Raw genomic sequence first — 13,868 nt, forward strand, 5'->3', positions numbered from 1 at the left:
TTGAAACATTAGCATCGGAACAGGCACAATAGTCTAAACGGCCTCCCTCTCTGCTGTAATTTGTGTGAATCAGCAGAGATATAATTGAAGCAATGGAAAATTTAGTTTAAGTGAGAAAAGGCACCCAAATTGACAGACATTTAAACTCAAGGGGTGTGGGGAGAGAGCGGGAAAGTGATGTTGAGGCCAAGATTGGATCAGCCATGATCTTATTGAATGGCGGAGCAGGCTCGAGGGGCCGACTGGCCTACTCCTACTCCTGCTCCTGCTCCTGGTTCTTATGTTCTTATGTTCTTATCATAGAATGTTACATCAAAGAAGGAGGCCATTCAGCCCCTCATGCCTGTGCCAGCTATAGTTTGCAAATCCAACTATAGTCTGCAAATTACTGTTGGCGAAATCAGCAGAGAATGCTTAATATGCTTATATGACATTCCTCGATTTGTTATTTTAATGCAAATGTGAACCCTCTTAAATGGGCTAATGCTTCTTAAAATAGGACAGAGGAACGTTATATGAGCATGTTCGGCATTCATGTGTTGATTAGTCAACGGTAATTTTTTAAGCTTCTTCTCTTAAACAGACAAGAACATTAACAAGGCCCATGGAGAGGTGACATTTAATAAATGTGCTTTGTAGAAAAGTGAATGCTGGATGAGAAAGAGCCCTATTGGTTATTAGTTGACTGTATCGGAGAGATTTAACATGGAAGGTCCTACAAGACAAATCAAGGACTATTGTGAATCTCCTCAGAATTACAAAGCTTTACTTGATTCAAGAGTAGATGTCACTCTGATGAGAAAAAATAACTTTGGCAGAAGAAACTCCCAAGACAAAAATAGAAAGGGGAAATTCACAATAATTAAATAAAACCACAATGCTATTTCTGCTTCAGCAACTGGAAGGAGAGACCACATTGAAAATGTGCAACAATGGAGTCTGATGACGGTGGAGAAATTGATATTTATTGACATTAATAAAGTGATGATAAATCAGTATTAGTCCAATAACCTATGGAAACATCAATCGAGGCTGAGACGTCAGTGCAGTGTAGTACTAGAGGGAGCAGTGCATTGTCGGAGGAGCTGGGGCGATTTCTGATTCGGGTGGGTATTGGATGGACGGGACAATTGCACCACTGCCCAATGTTGCTGCTGGGAGGCCCAATCAATTTAGGAAATCAGGCTTCATTATAATAAAGTTGGTGAGCTGCCAGCACAAAGTGGGTGCTGACAAGCAGCTTGCCGACAGGGTGGGGGTAGGGGGGAGGGGCAAATTTGGTGCATCCTCCACAAAGCTGAGCCAGCGGAGACACCTTAAGCTGGGGAGGGGGGAGACGCTGCGTAGTGAATGGCAGTGGTCAGAATGATTATTATTGGTCCAGGAGAAGCATTCATGTTCCTTCTGGACCCACAAAAATGGCTTAAAAAAACTTATCGTCAATGTTTTCCAAGTGGCCAATAGTGGTTCCTTTAAGAAAGAAAGACTTGCATTTCTATAGTGCCTTTAACGACCACCGGATGTCTCAAAGTGCTTCAGAAACATAGAAAAATAGGAGCAGGAGTAGGCCATTCGGCCCTTCGAGCCTGCTCCGCCATTCAATATGATCATGGCTGATCCTCTATCTCAATACCATATTCCCGCTCTCTCCCCATACCCCTTGATGCCTTTTGTGTCTAGAAATCTATCTATCTCTTTCTTAAATATATTCAGTGACTTGGCCTCCACAGCCTTCTGTGGTAGAGAATTCCACAGGTTCACCACCCGGGGTATAGAATCTTCAGGCGAGACAGGGGGGGGGTAAAAGAGGAGTGGGTGTCGCAATATTAAGTAAGGAGTCAATTACTGCTGTAAGGAGGGATGATATATTAACAGGTTCCTCTAATGAGGCCATATGGGTAGAACTTAAAAACAAAAAGGGGGCAAGCACTTTGCTGGGAGTGTACTATAGGCCCCCAAACAGTCAGAGGGAGATAGAGGAACAGATATGTAGGCAAATCTCAGAGAAATGTGCAAATAATAGGGTAATAATAGTGGGGGATTTCAACTTCCCCAATATTCACTGGGATAGTCAGAGTGTGAAAGGCTTAGAGGGTGCAGAATTCTTAAAGTGCATCCAGGAGAGCTTTTTGAGCCAGCATGTAGAAAGTCCTACAAGAGAGGGGGCGGTACTGGACCTAATTCTAGGGAATGTGGCCGGGCAAGTGGTAGAAGTGTTAGTAGGTAAGCACTTTGGTGACAGTGACCATAACTCGGTGAGATTTAAGGTAGTCATGGAAAAGGACAGAAATGGACTGGAAATAAAGGTTCTAAATTGGGGGAAGGCCGATTTTAATATGATAAGGCAGGATCTGGCCAAAGTGGACTGGGATCAGCTACTTGTAGGAAAATCCACATCGGAGCAATGGGAGTCTTTCAGAAAGGAAATTGAGAGAGTACAATGGCAACATGTTCCGGTAAAGGTCAAGGGTGGGACCAACAAGCCCAGGGAACCTTGGATGTCAAGGGGTATACGAGAATGGATTAGGAAAAAAAGGGGGGCTTTTGGCAGATACAAAGGACTAAAGACAGAGGAAGCCCTAGAGGAGTATAAAAAGTGCAGGGGGATACTTAAAAAAGAAATTAGGAGAGCGAGGAGGGGCCATGAAATAACACTGGCGAGCAAAATAAAGGAAAATCCTAAGGTGTTTTATAAATATACTAGCTGGAGTACCCGGCATTGCCGAGGGAAATGAAGAAACCTCTGCAACTCCAAGTGTGGTTAGGAGAGAAGGAGAGAGAGGGGGAAGGTGAGAGAGAGAGAGGGGGAAGGAGAGAGAGAGAGGGGGAAGGAGAGAGTGAGGGAAGGAGATAGAGAAGAGAGGAAGACATCCCAGGGAAGGGGCTGGACTCAGAGCCCGGCGGGTGAAGAAGGGCGGCTGCCATTTTGTGAGGTCAGCGGGAAGTTGAATCGCGGCGGCCGAAGGAAGGAAGGAAGAAGGCGAGATTGTGGGTTTAAATTTTTTTTTTAAGGATCCAGAGAGAGGAGGTGTAGGTGAAGCCAGAGGTTCTCATCACTCAGGCTGTGTGTGTGTTGTGTGAGGAGACGGAGACTCACTCCCCGTGCTCCTTCTCTCCCTCCCTCTCCCACCCACTCACTCTTTCCCTCCCTCACCCTCTCTCTCCCTCCCCCACTCTCTCTCCCCTCTCTCTCTCCCCCTCCCTCCCCGCTCTCTCTCCCTCCCTCTCTCTCCCTCCCTCCCCTCTCCCTCTCTCTCCCCTCTCCCCCTCCCTCCCCGCTCTCTCTCCCTCCCTCCCCTCTCTCTCCCTCTCCCCCGCTCCTCTCCCTCCCTCTCTCTCTCCCTCCCCCTGTCTCTCCCTCCCCCTCTCTCTCTCCCTCCCCCTCTCCCTCTCTCTCCCTCCTTTCCTCTCTCTCCCTCCCTCCCCTCTCCCTCCCTAGGGCCTGAGGCCCAGCCCGACTCACCTCAGCTGAGCTCCCGCTCCGGCCCGAGCCCCCGTGCGCGGCCTAGCGCCTCAGGCCCGGCCCGACTGACCTCAGCTGAGCTCCCGCTCCGACCTGAGCCCCCGTGCATGGCCTAGCGCTTCAAGCCCGGCCCGACTCACCTCAGCTGAGCTCCCGCTCCGGCCCGAGCCCCCGTGCGCGGCCTAGCGCCTCAGGCCCGGCCCGAGTGAGCCCTGATGAGCTCCCGCTGCGGGCCTCCGACACCGCTCCGCTGCTGGATTTATTTTGGGATTAGCCTGGAGAGAGAGGGGGGGAAAGAGCGCCTCAGGCCCGGCCCGATGGACCCCTGCTGCTCCGGTCTCTGGTTTTTCGTGCTCCCGCACTAACGGTAGGCTGTAGGATTAGGCTCCGCCCACACATGCCATGAAACGCTCCCCGTGACGCAGCGCGCTACCCCCATAGGATTGGTCAACCTTCACATCACTCAACGCTAATGAGCCGTAGGATTGGTCAGCCGCTAATGAGCGGATTTTGTCCGTTTTTTTAACGTTTTTTGTATAGTGTCCGAACAATTTTTGTCTGACCAAAAAATAAATACACCTATGACACTCCCCTAATCATAAGCTTTCTTTTGCTATAACATATGTGTAAATACGCTCTATAACTTTTGAGTTAAGCGCGGACATACATACAGACAGAGAGACAGACAGGCAGAGAGACAGACAGACAGACAGACAGACAGACACCACCATCCTTTTATATATATATAGATAGATAATAGATAGATAATAGATAGATAGTAGATAATAGATAGATAGATTAAGGGCAAGAGGATAACTAGGGAAAGAGTAACACCCATTAGGGACCAAATTGGCAATCTGTGTGTGGAGCCAGAAGATGTAGGTGGGGTTTTAAATGAATTTTTTGCATCTGTGTTCACTATGGAGAAGGACGATGTAGACATAGAAATCGGGCAGGGGGACTGTGATATACTTGAACATATTAGCATCGAGAGGGAGGAGGTACTAACGGTTTTAGCAGGCTTAAAAGTGGATAAATCCCCAGGCCCGGACGAGATGTATCCCAGGCTGCTGTGTGAGGCAAAGGAGGAGATTGCAGGGGCTCTGACACAAATTTTCAGAACCTCTCTGGCCACAGGGGATGTTCCAGAGGACTGGAGAACAGCTAACGTAGTATCATTATTCAAGAAGGGTAGTAGGGATAAACCAGGGAATTACAGGCCAGTGAGCCTAACATCAGTGGTAGGGAAATTATTGGAAAAAATTCTGAGGGACAGAATTAGTCTCCACTTGGAGAGGCAAGGATTAATCAGGGATAGTCAGCATGGCTTTGTCGAGGGAAGATCATGTCTGACTAATTTGATTGAATTTTTCGAGGGGGTGACTAGGTGTGTGGATGAGGGTAGTGCAGTGGATGTGGTATACATGGATTTCAGTAAGGCTTTCGACAAAGTCCCGCATAGGAGACTGGTCAAGAAGGTAAGTGCCCATGGGATCCAGGGTGCCTTGGCACATTGGATCCAAAACTGGCTTAGTGGCAGAAGGCAGAGGGTGATGGTTGAAGGTTGTTTTTGTGACTGGAAGCCTGTGTCCAGTTGGATACCGCAGGGATCGGTGCTGGGTCCCTTGCTGTTTGTGGTCTACATTAATGATTTGGATGTGAATGTAAAAGGTATGATCAGTAAGTTCGCAGATGACACGAAAATTGGTGGGGTGGTAAATAGCAAGGAGGGTAGCCTCAGTCTGCAGGACAATATAGATGGGTTGGTCAGATGGGCGGAACTGGCAAATGGAATTTAACACTGAAAAGTGTGAGGTGATGCATTTTGGAGGGACTAACAAGGCAAGGGAATACACAATGAATGGTAAGACCCTAGGAAAGACAGAGGATCAGAGGGACCTTGGTGTGCATGTACATAGATCCCTGAAGGCAGCAGAACAGGTGGATAAGGTGGTTAAAAAGGCATATGGGATATTTGCCTTCATTAGCCGAGGCATAGAATATAAGACCAGGGAGGTTATGATGGAGCTGTACAAAACGCTGGTTAGGCCACAGCTGGAATACTGTGTGCAGTTCTGGTCGCCACACTATAGGAAGGATGTGATTGCTTTGGAGAGGGTGCAGAGGAGATTCACCAGGATGTTATCTGGGCTGGAGTGCTTCAGCTATGAAGAAACACTGGACAGGCTGGGGTTGTTTTCCTTGGAGCAGAGAAAGCTGAGGGGGAACCTGATTGAGGGGTACAGAATTATGAGGGGCATAGATAGGGTAGGTAGAAAGGAACTTTTTCCCTTAGTAGAGGGGTCAATAACAAGGGGGCATAGATTCAAGGTAAGGGGCAGGAGGTTTAGAGGGGATTTGAGGAAGAACTTTTTCACCCAGAGGGTGGTTGGAATCTGGAACTCACTGCCTGAAAGGGTGGTAGAGGCAGGAACCCTCACAACATTCAAGAAGCATTTGGATGAGCACTTGAAATGCCATAGCATACAAGGCTACGGACCAAATGCTGGAAAATGGGATTAGATTAGACAGGGCCTGATGGCCGGCACGGACGCGATGCGCCGAAGGGCCTCTTTCTGTGCTGTATAACTCTATGACTCTATGACTCTATGACCCTCTGAGTGAAGAAATTCCTCCACATCTCAGTCCTAAATGTCCTACCTCATATCCTGAGACTGTGACTCCTCGTTCTAGACCCCAGGGTGAGTCAGAATTAGGTGAGGAGTGGAAGGAGGAGCTCCCTTGCTTCACCTTTATTTTTCCTAACTTTTCACCCTGTAGGAAGAGGCTGGTGTCAGGAGCAGCAGGAGAGTAGTGAGTATTTAAACTCACTTTTGCAGGCTTTTTCTCAAAGGCCGGCCAATCTTGCAGACCAGCGGTGGCATTCCAGAGCCAAGCCACGATTCAAAAAGTGACACGGACAAGAGGAAGCAGCTGATTGGGTGAGTACAGCCAGGTGGGTATTTATACTACTCTATAGTTTGACAGTTAAGGTTAATAGTTTATAAAGTTTATAAGGTCTTAAATTTTGTGGTTATAGTTTCTAAGGACTCTGTTGTGTATCAGGTAGTGCTAGTAACCAAGGGCCCTTGAGTACATCATTTAATTGTAGTGTAGTGGTGGTATTGATTTGATTTAATTTAAATTAATTGAAGGGTAAGTCATGACAGCACAGCTCGGCCCCGTGGCATGCTCTTCCTGCACTATGTGGGAAATCAGGGACACTTCCTGTGTCCCTGATGACCATGTGTGCGGAAAGTGTATCCAGCTGCAGCTACTGGCAGACCGCATTGTGGCGCTGGAGCTGCGAATGGATACATACTGGAGCATTTGCGATGCTGAGGACGTCGTGGATATCACGTTTAATCAGTTGGTCACACTGCAGGTAAAGGCTGCACAGGCAGGAAGGGAATGGGTGACCACCAGGCAGAGTAGTAGGTGCAGGCAGGTAGTGAAGGGGTCCCCTGTGGCCATCCCCCTCTCAAACAGATATACCAATTTAGATATTGTTGAGGGAGATGGCTTATCAGGGGAAGGCAGCAGCAGCCAACTTCCTGGCACCGTGGGTGGTTCTGCTGTATAGGATTTGCAAAATTTCCACATTTCCCCCAAAGTTATTAATAAAAGGGACCCTGTATGGACATTTTAAAAAGGGTACCCAAAAAGATGGCATCCACACCTCGTGACCAAGAGCCTGCAAGATTTTTAAAAGCTTGGACTGTGGCAGCAAAAGCAGCTTTTGGGGAAATCGAAACCTAAAATGCAGTTTCTGTGAAGAAGGACTTTGTATTTTGGAAAGCAGACAGAACTTTGTATATGCATTAAGCCAAATCATAGACAGACCAAAACCAGTTAGGCCTATACTTGAGGCCATCAAGTTATTTGCATCTATAATCGGAAACAGCTTAAGGAAGCCATCGAGGCCGGACAGGCCGATTAAGATGCATTAATAACAATAAAGCTCAGACATCAGGCCATTAGGTGTGATAAATGGCCATCTAAAAACAGTTAGTTTAGATTGCTACAATTATTTAAACTAGCCCGCCAAGATTGGAACAATGAACTAACCTGATTTGGCGCACAGATAAGGGTTTTCGTGAGGAGCATAACTGAAGGCCCCGGGTAGCAATCTCTCTCTTGCTCTCTTGCTCTTGGCTCTTGCTCTGCTCTCGTGGCTTCAGCCTCTTGGGCTGCCACTCATACTTGTGCCCTGGCCTCGTGGCGGGTTCTCTCCTGTAGCAGATTTTCAGTAGCCAGTTACACCATACCAAATGCAGGGGAGGGGAACGAGACCCAAGTCCGTAGCCACCCAGGACGCCCAGGCCGCACAAAGGGGCGAGACGAAGTCGAGCAGGTAGCCCAGGACTTGTATAGTAGTCCGGCGAGACGAGATGAGTGGAGAAGAAGAAGACGATAATAACTCGATAAGGGCAGAGCAGGGCAGCGAAAAACGTATCGATAAGAAAACCAAGCGCCTAGTTATAAGCTGGCGCTTGGGAAGACACGTATCTCATTGAACACTGCGATAACGCAGGTGGCCACGCCACGACGAATAGACTGGCGTTCTTAAGCTTGGGTAGGAAAATCTAGGCAGTTAAAACTGCCAACTGCCCTGTAGGCACAACAGTGCCACCGACGACCGCCCGAGGGAGAAGAAGAGGAGAACCCATTGCGACGAGACGATGACGGCAGCAGAGGGGAGAAGGTGTGTCGCAGTAGCAGACCCAGCACCACGCCCCTGAAGACCACATGGCGATGGGGTACCTAGAAGGACCAGAAACCAGACTTCAAAACTCACACTCGTTAACAGTTGGTTTTATTGTGGATTGGTGAGCATGAATTCTGGCCCCTCATAGCTTAATCTAGTTAGGTATAGGGGTGGGCTAAAGATAAGGGAATTGTTAAGATAGTTGTTTTCCCTCGACGTGCCATGTATTCCACATTCCCTGTATAAGCATAGTTATTTTGTATTTGCCTGTAATTTTATACAAGTAACTTCTCATAAGATTGTGTTAATTTCTATTTTTAATAAAATCTTGGTTTTCTTACATCCAAACCACCTGTCTACTCGAGTCTTTTCTGTATCGCCGCCTGTACCTAAGTCCGGTGTCTAGAACCCAGAGGCGTGGGAGCGATTCGAACCGCTCACAAACAGTCAGAGGCATAACTGACTGGGCGCACGTGCCACACCCAACCACCACCCCCCTACAGCTGCACAGGATGGGAGGTAAAAGAGCGGGAGAGCTATAGTGATAGGGGATTCTATTGTAAGGGGAATAGATAGGCGTTTCTGCGGCCGCAAACGAGACTCCAGGATGGTGTGTTGCCTCCCTGGTGCAAGGGTCAAGGATGTCACGGAGCGGCTGCAGGGCATTCTGGAGGGGGAGGGTGAACAGCCAGTTGTCGTGGTGCATAAAGGTACCAAGGATATAGGTAAAAACCGGGACAAGGTCCTAAAAGCTGAATATAGGGAGTTGGGAGGTAAATTAAAAAATAGGACCTCAAAGGTAGTAATCTCAGGATTGCTACCAGTGCCACATGCTAGTCAGAGTAGAAATTGAAGGATATTTCAGATGAATACGTGGCTAGAGGAATGGTGCAAGGGGGAGGGATTCAAATTCCTGGGACATTGAAACTGGTTCTGCGGGAGGTGGGACCAGTACAAACTGGACTGTTTGCACATGGGCAGGACCGGTGTTGTTGGGGAGGGTTTAAACTAAAATGGCAGGGGGTTGGGAACCTGTGCAAGGAGACAGAGGAAAGGGAAGCAAGGATAGAAGCAAAAGAAAGGAAGGAGAAAAGCAAAAGCGGCAGTCAGAGGAATCAAGGGTTTAAATCAAACATGGCCACAGTAAATAATAATTCAAAAAGGTCTAAGAGTGTTAAAAAAAACAACCCTGAAGGCTTTGTGCCTTAACGCGAGGAGCATTCGTAATAAGGTGGATGAATTAGCTGCGCAAATAGATGTAAATGGATATGATATAATTGGGTTTACATGGCTCCAGGGTGACCAAGGCTGGGAATTCAACATCCAGGGGTAATCAATATTCAGGAAAGACAGGCAAAAGGAAAAAGGAGGTGGGGTAAAAACTCAGGTGGGGTGGTTAAAGAGATTAACACAATAGTAAGGAAGGATATTAGCTCTGATGATGTGGAATCTGTATGGGTAGAGCTGAGAAATATCAAGGGGCAGAAAATGTTAGTGGGAGTTGTATACAGACCCCCAAACAGTAATGCTAAGGTTGGGGATGGCATTAAATGGGAAATTAGAGATGCATGCAATAAGGGCACAGCAGTTATCATGGGTGACTTTAATCTACATATAGATTGGGCTAACCAAATTAGTAATAATACTGTGGAGGAGGAATTCCTGGAGTGTATACGGGATGGTTTCCTGGACCAATATGTCGAGGAACCAATTAGAGATCAGGCCATCTTAGACTGGGTATTATGTAATGAGAAAGGATTAATTAGCAATACTTGTTGTGCGAGGCCCCTTGGGGCAGAGCAATCATAATAAGATAGAATTCTTCATTAAGATGGAGAGTGAATTAGTTGACTCAGAGACTAGGGTCCTGCATTTAAATAAAGGAAACTACGATGGTATGAGGCACGTGTTGGTTAGGATGGATTGGGGAACGTTACTTAAAGGGTTGATGGTGGATAGGCAATGGCAAACATTTAAATATCGCATGGATGAACTACAGAATTTGTTCATCCCTGTTTGGCATAAAAATAAAACAAAAAAGGTAACTCAACCGTGGCTAACAAGGGAAATTAGGGATAGCATAAGATCCAAGGAGAGGACATATAAATTGGTCAGAAAAAGCAGCAAACCTGAGGATTGGGAGCAGTTTAGGGTTCAGCAAAGGAGGACAACGGGATTAATTAAGAGGGGAAAATAGAGTATGAGAGTAAGCTTTCAGGGAACATAAAAACTGACTGTAAAAGCTTTTATAGATATGTGAAGAGAAAAAGATTGGTGAAGTCAAGCGTAGGTCCCTTGCAGTCAGAATCAGGGGAATTTATAATGGGGAACAAAGAAATGGCAGAACAATTAAATACATACTTTGGTTCTGTCTTCACAAAGGAGGTCACAAATAACCTCCCAGAGATGTCGGGGAACATAGGGTCTGATGAAAGGGAGGAACTGAATGAAATCAGTATTTGTAGGGAAATGGTGTTAGGGAAATGGACGGGACTAAAGGCCGATAAAACCCCAGGGCCTGATAATCTACATCCTAGGGTACTTAAGGAAGTGGCCCTTGAAATATTGGATGCATTGCTGGTCATCTTGCAAAATTCTATAGACTCTGGAACAGTTCCCATAGATTGGAGAGTAGCTAATGTAACCCCACTCCCAGCTCCGGCATGGCAAGAGAGCCCCAGGTGGGCAGAGGAAATGCTTCAAGGACACCCTCAAAGCCTCCTTGAAAAAGTGTAACATCCCCATCGACACCTGGGAATCCCTTGCCCAATATGATACAAAGTGGAGGAGAAGCATCCGGGAAGGGGCCGAACACCTCGAGTCTCTTCGCCAGGAGCAAGCGGAAGCCAAGCGCAGGCAGCGCAAGGAGCGCACTTCAACCTAAGCACCCCACCCACCCGCCCCTTCAACCACCGTCTGCCCCACCTGTGTCAGAGACTGTAGGTCCCGCATTGGGCTCATCAGTCACCTGCAAACTCATTTTTAATGTGGAAGCAAGTCATCCTCGGTCCGAGGGACTGCCTAAGAAGAAGATTATTCAAAAAAGGTGGTAGAGAGAAAACGGGGAATTATAGACCGGTAAGCCTGACATCGATAGTGGGGAAAATGCTAGAGTCCATTATAAAAGGTGTAATAGCAGTGTACTTGGAAAACAGTGACAGGATCAGACAAAGTAAACATGAATTTACAAAAGGTAAATCGTGGTTGACTAATCTACTGGAATTTTTTGAGGATGTAACTGGTAGAATAGATAAGGAAGAACCAGTGGATGTGGTGTATTTGGACTTTCAGAAGGCTTTCAATAGGGTCCCGCATAAGAGATTGGCATGTAAAGTTAAAGCACACGGGATTGGGGGTAAGGCACTGACTTGGATAGAGAACTGATTGGCAGACAGGAAGCAAAGAGTTGGAATAAACGGGTCTTTTTCCGAGTGGCAGGCAATGACTCGTGGGGTACCGCAGGGATCAGATATAGGACCCCAGCTATTCACAATATATATTAATGATTTAGACGAGGGACTAGATGTAATATCTCCATGTTTGCAGATGACACAAAGCTGGGTGGGCGTGTGTGCTGTGAGGAGGATGCAGAGAAACTCCAGTATGATTTGGACAGGTTGGCTGATTGGGCGGATACATGGCAGATGCAGTATAATGTGGATAAATGCAAGGTTAGCCACTTCGGTGGCAAAAACAGGAAGGCAGATTATTATCTGAACGGCAATAGATTGGGAGAAGGGGAAGTGCAACCAGACCTGGGTGTCCTTGTGCACCAGTCGCTGAAGGTAAGCATGCAGGTGCAGCAGGTGGTTAAGAAGATAAATGGTATGTTGGCCTTTATAGTGAGAGGATTCGAGTACAGGATCAAGGATGTCTTGCTGCAGTTGTACAGGGCCTTGGTGAGACCACATCTTGAGTATTGTGTGCAGTTTTGGTCACCTTATCTGAGGAAGGATGTTCTTGCCATGGAGGGAGTGCAGTGAAGATTCACCAGACTGATACCTGGGATGGCAGGAATGACGTATGAGGAGAGATTGGGTCGATTGGCCTTATATTCGCTGGAGTTTAGAAGAATGAGAAGGGATCTCATTGAAACTTATAAAATTCTAACAGGACTAGACAGACTAGATGCAAGAAGGATGTGCCCGATGGCAGGGGAGTCCAGAACCAGAGGTCACAGTCTAAAGATAAGGGGTAAGCCATTTAGGACAGAGATGAGGAGGTATTTCTTCACCCAGAGAGTGGTGAACCTGTGGAATTCTCTACCACAGAAGGCAGTTGAGGCCAATTCATTAAATATGTTCAAGAAAGAGTTAGATATATTTCTTAAGGCTAAAGGGATCAAGGGATATGGGGAGAAAGCAGGGACAGGGTACTGAATTTGGATGATCAGCCATGATCTCATTAAATGGCAGAGCAGGCTCGAGGGGCCGAATGGCCTACCCTTGCTCTTATCTTCTATGTTTCTATGTTACATCCTCCCTGCATCCAGTCTGTCTAGCCCTGTCAGAATTTTATACGTTTCAATGAGATCCCCTCACATTCTTCTAAACTCTAGTAAATATAGGCCTAGTCGACCCAATCTCTCCTCATACGACAGTCCTGCCATCAGGAATCAGTCTGGTGAATCTTTGCTGCACTCCCTCTATGGCAAGTATATCCTTTCTTAGGTAAGGAGACCAAAACTGCACACTGTACTCCAGGTGTGGTCTCACCAAGGCCCTGTACAACTGTAGTAAGACAACTTTGCTCCTGTACTCAAATCCTCTTGCAATGAAGCCCAACATACCATTTGCCTTCCTAACTGTTTGCTGCACCTGCATGTTTGCTTGCTGTGACTGGTGTACAAGGACACCCAGGTCCCTTTTTACATCAGCATTTCCCAATCTATCACCATTTAAATAATACTCTACCTTTCTGTTTTTCCTACCAAAGTAGATAACTTCACATTTATCCATGTTATACTGCATCTGCCATGTATTTGCCAACTCACTCAACTTGTCTAAACCGCCTTGAAGCCACTTTGCATCCTCCTCACAACTCACAATCCCACCAAGTTTTGTGTCGTCAGTAAACTTGGAAATATTACATTTGGTTCCCTCATTCAAATCATTGATATATATTGTGAATAGCTGGGGCCCAAGCACTGATCCCTGCGGTACCCCACTAGTCACCACCTGCCACCCCGAAAAAGACCCATTTATTCCTACTCTCTGTTTCCTGTCTGTTAATCAATTTTCAATCCATGCCAGTATATTACCTCCAATTCCATGTACTTTAATTTTGCACACTAACCTCTTATGTGGGACTTTATCAAAGGCCTTCTGAAAATCCAAATACACCACATCCACTGGTTCTCCCTAATAACAACAGAAAACGCTGGAAAAACTCAGCAGGCCAGGCAACATCCGTGGAGAGAGAAACGGAGTCAACGTTTCAGGTCGAAGACCCTTCGTCAGAACTGGAAAGAAACAGAAAAGGGGATAGATTTTAAAGCAAGTAGGGGCTGGGAAAAGGGGGAGGGGATGAAAGAACAAAAGAGAAGGTCAGCGACAGGATGGAAAGCAGGAGAGATTAAGAGACATTGAGAGATATTCAAGGAATAAAGGATGGCTCTAGATGAAGTGTGAATGGCTCTGGCAGAATGAAGGACAGCTGCCATGTGGGAGGGAAGAAAAAAGCCCAGACGAAAGTGTG

The sequence above is a fragment of the Somniosus microcephalus genome, chromosome 7 (genome assembly GCF_052327205.1).
Source record: "Somniosus microcephalus isolate GS21.2 chromosome 7, FLI_Smic_1.0, whole genome shotgun sequence".
NCBI lineage: Eukaryota > Metazoa > Chordata > Chondrichthyes > Squaliformes > Somniosidae > Somniosus > Somniosus microcephalus.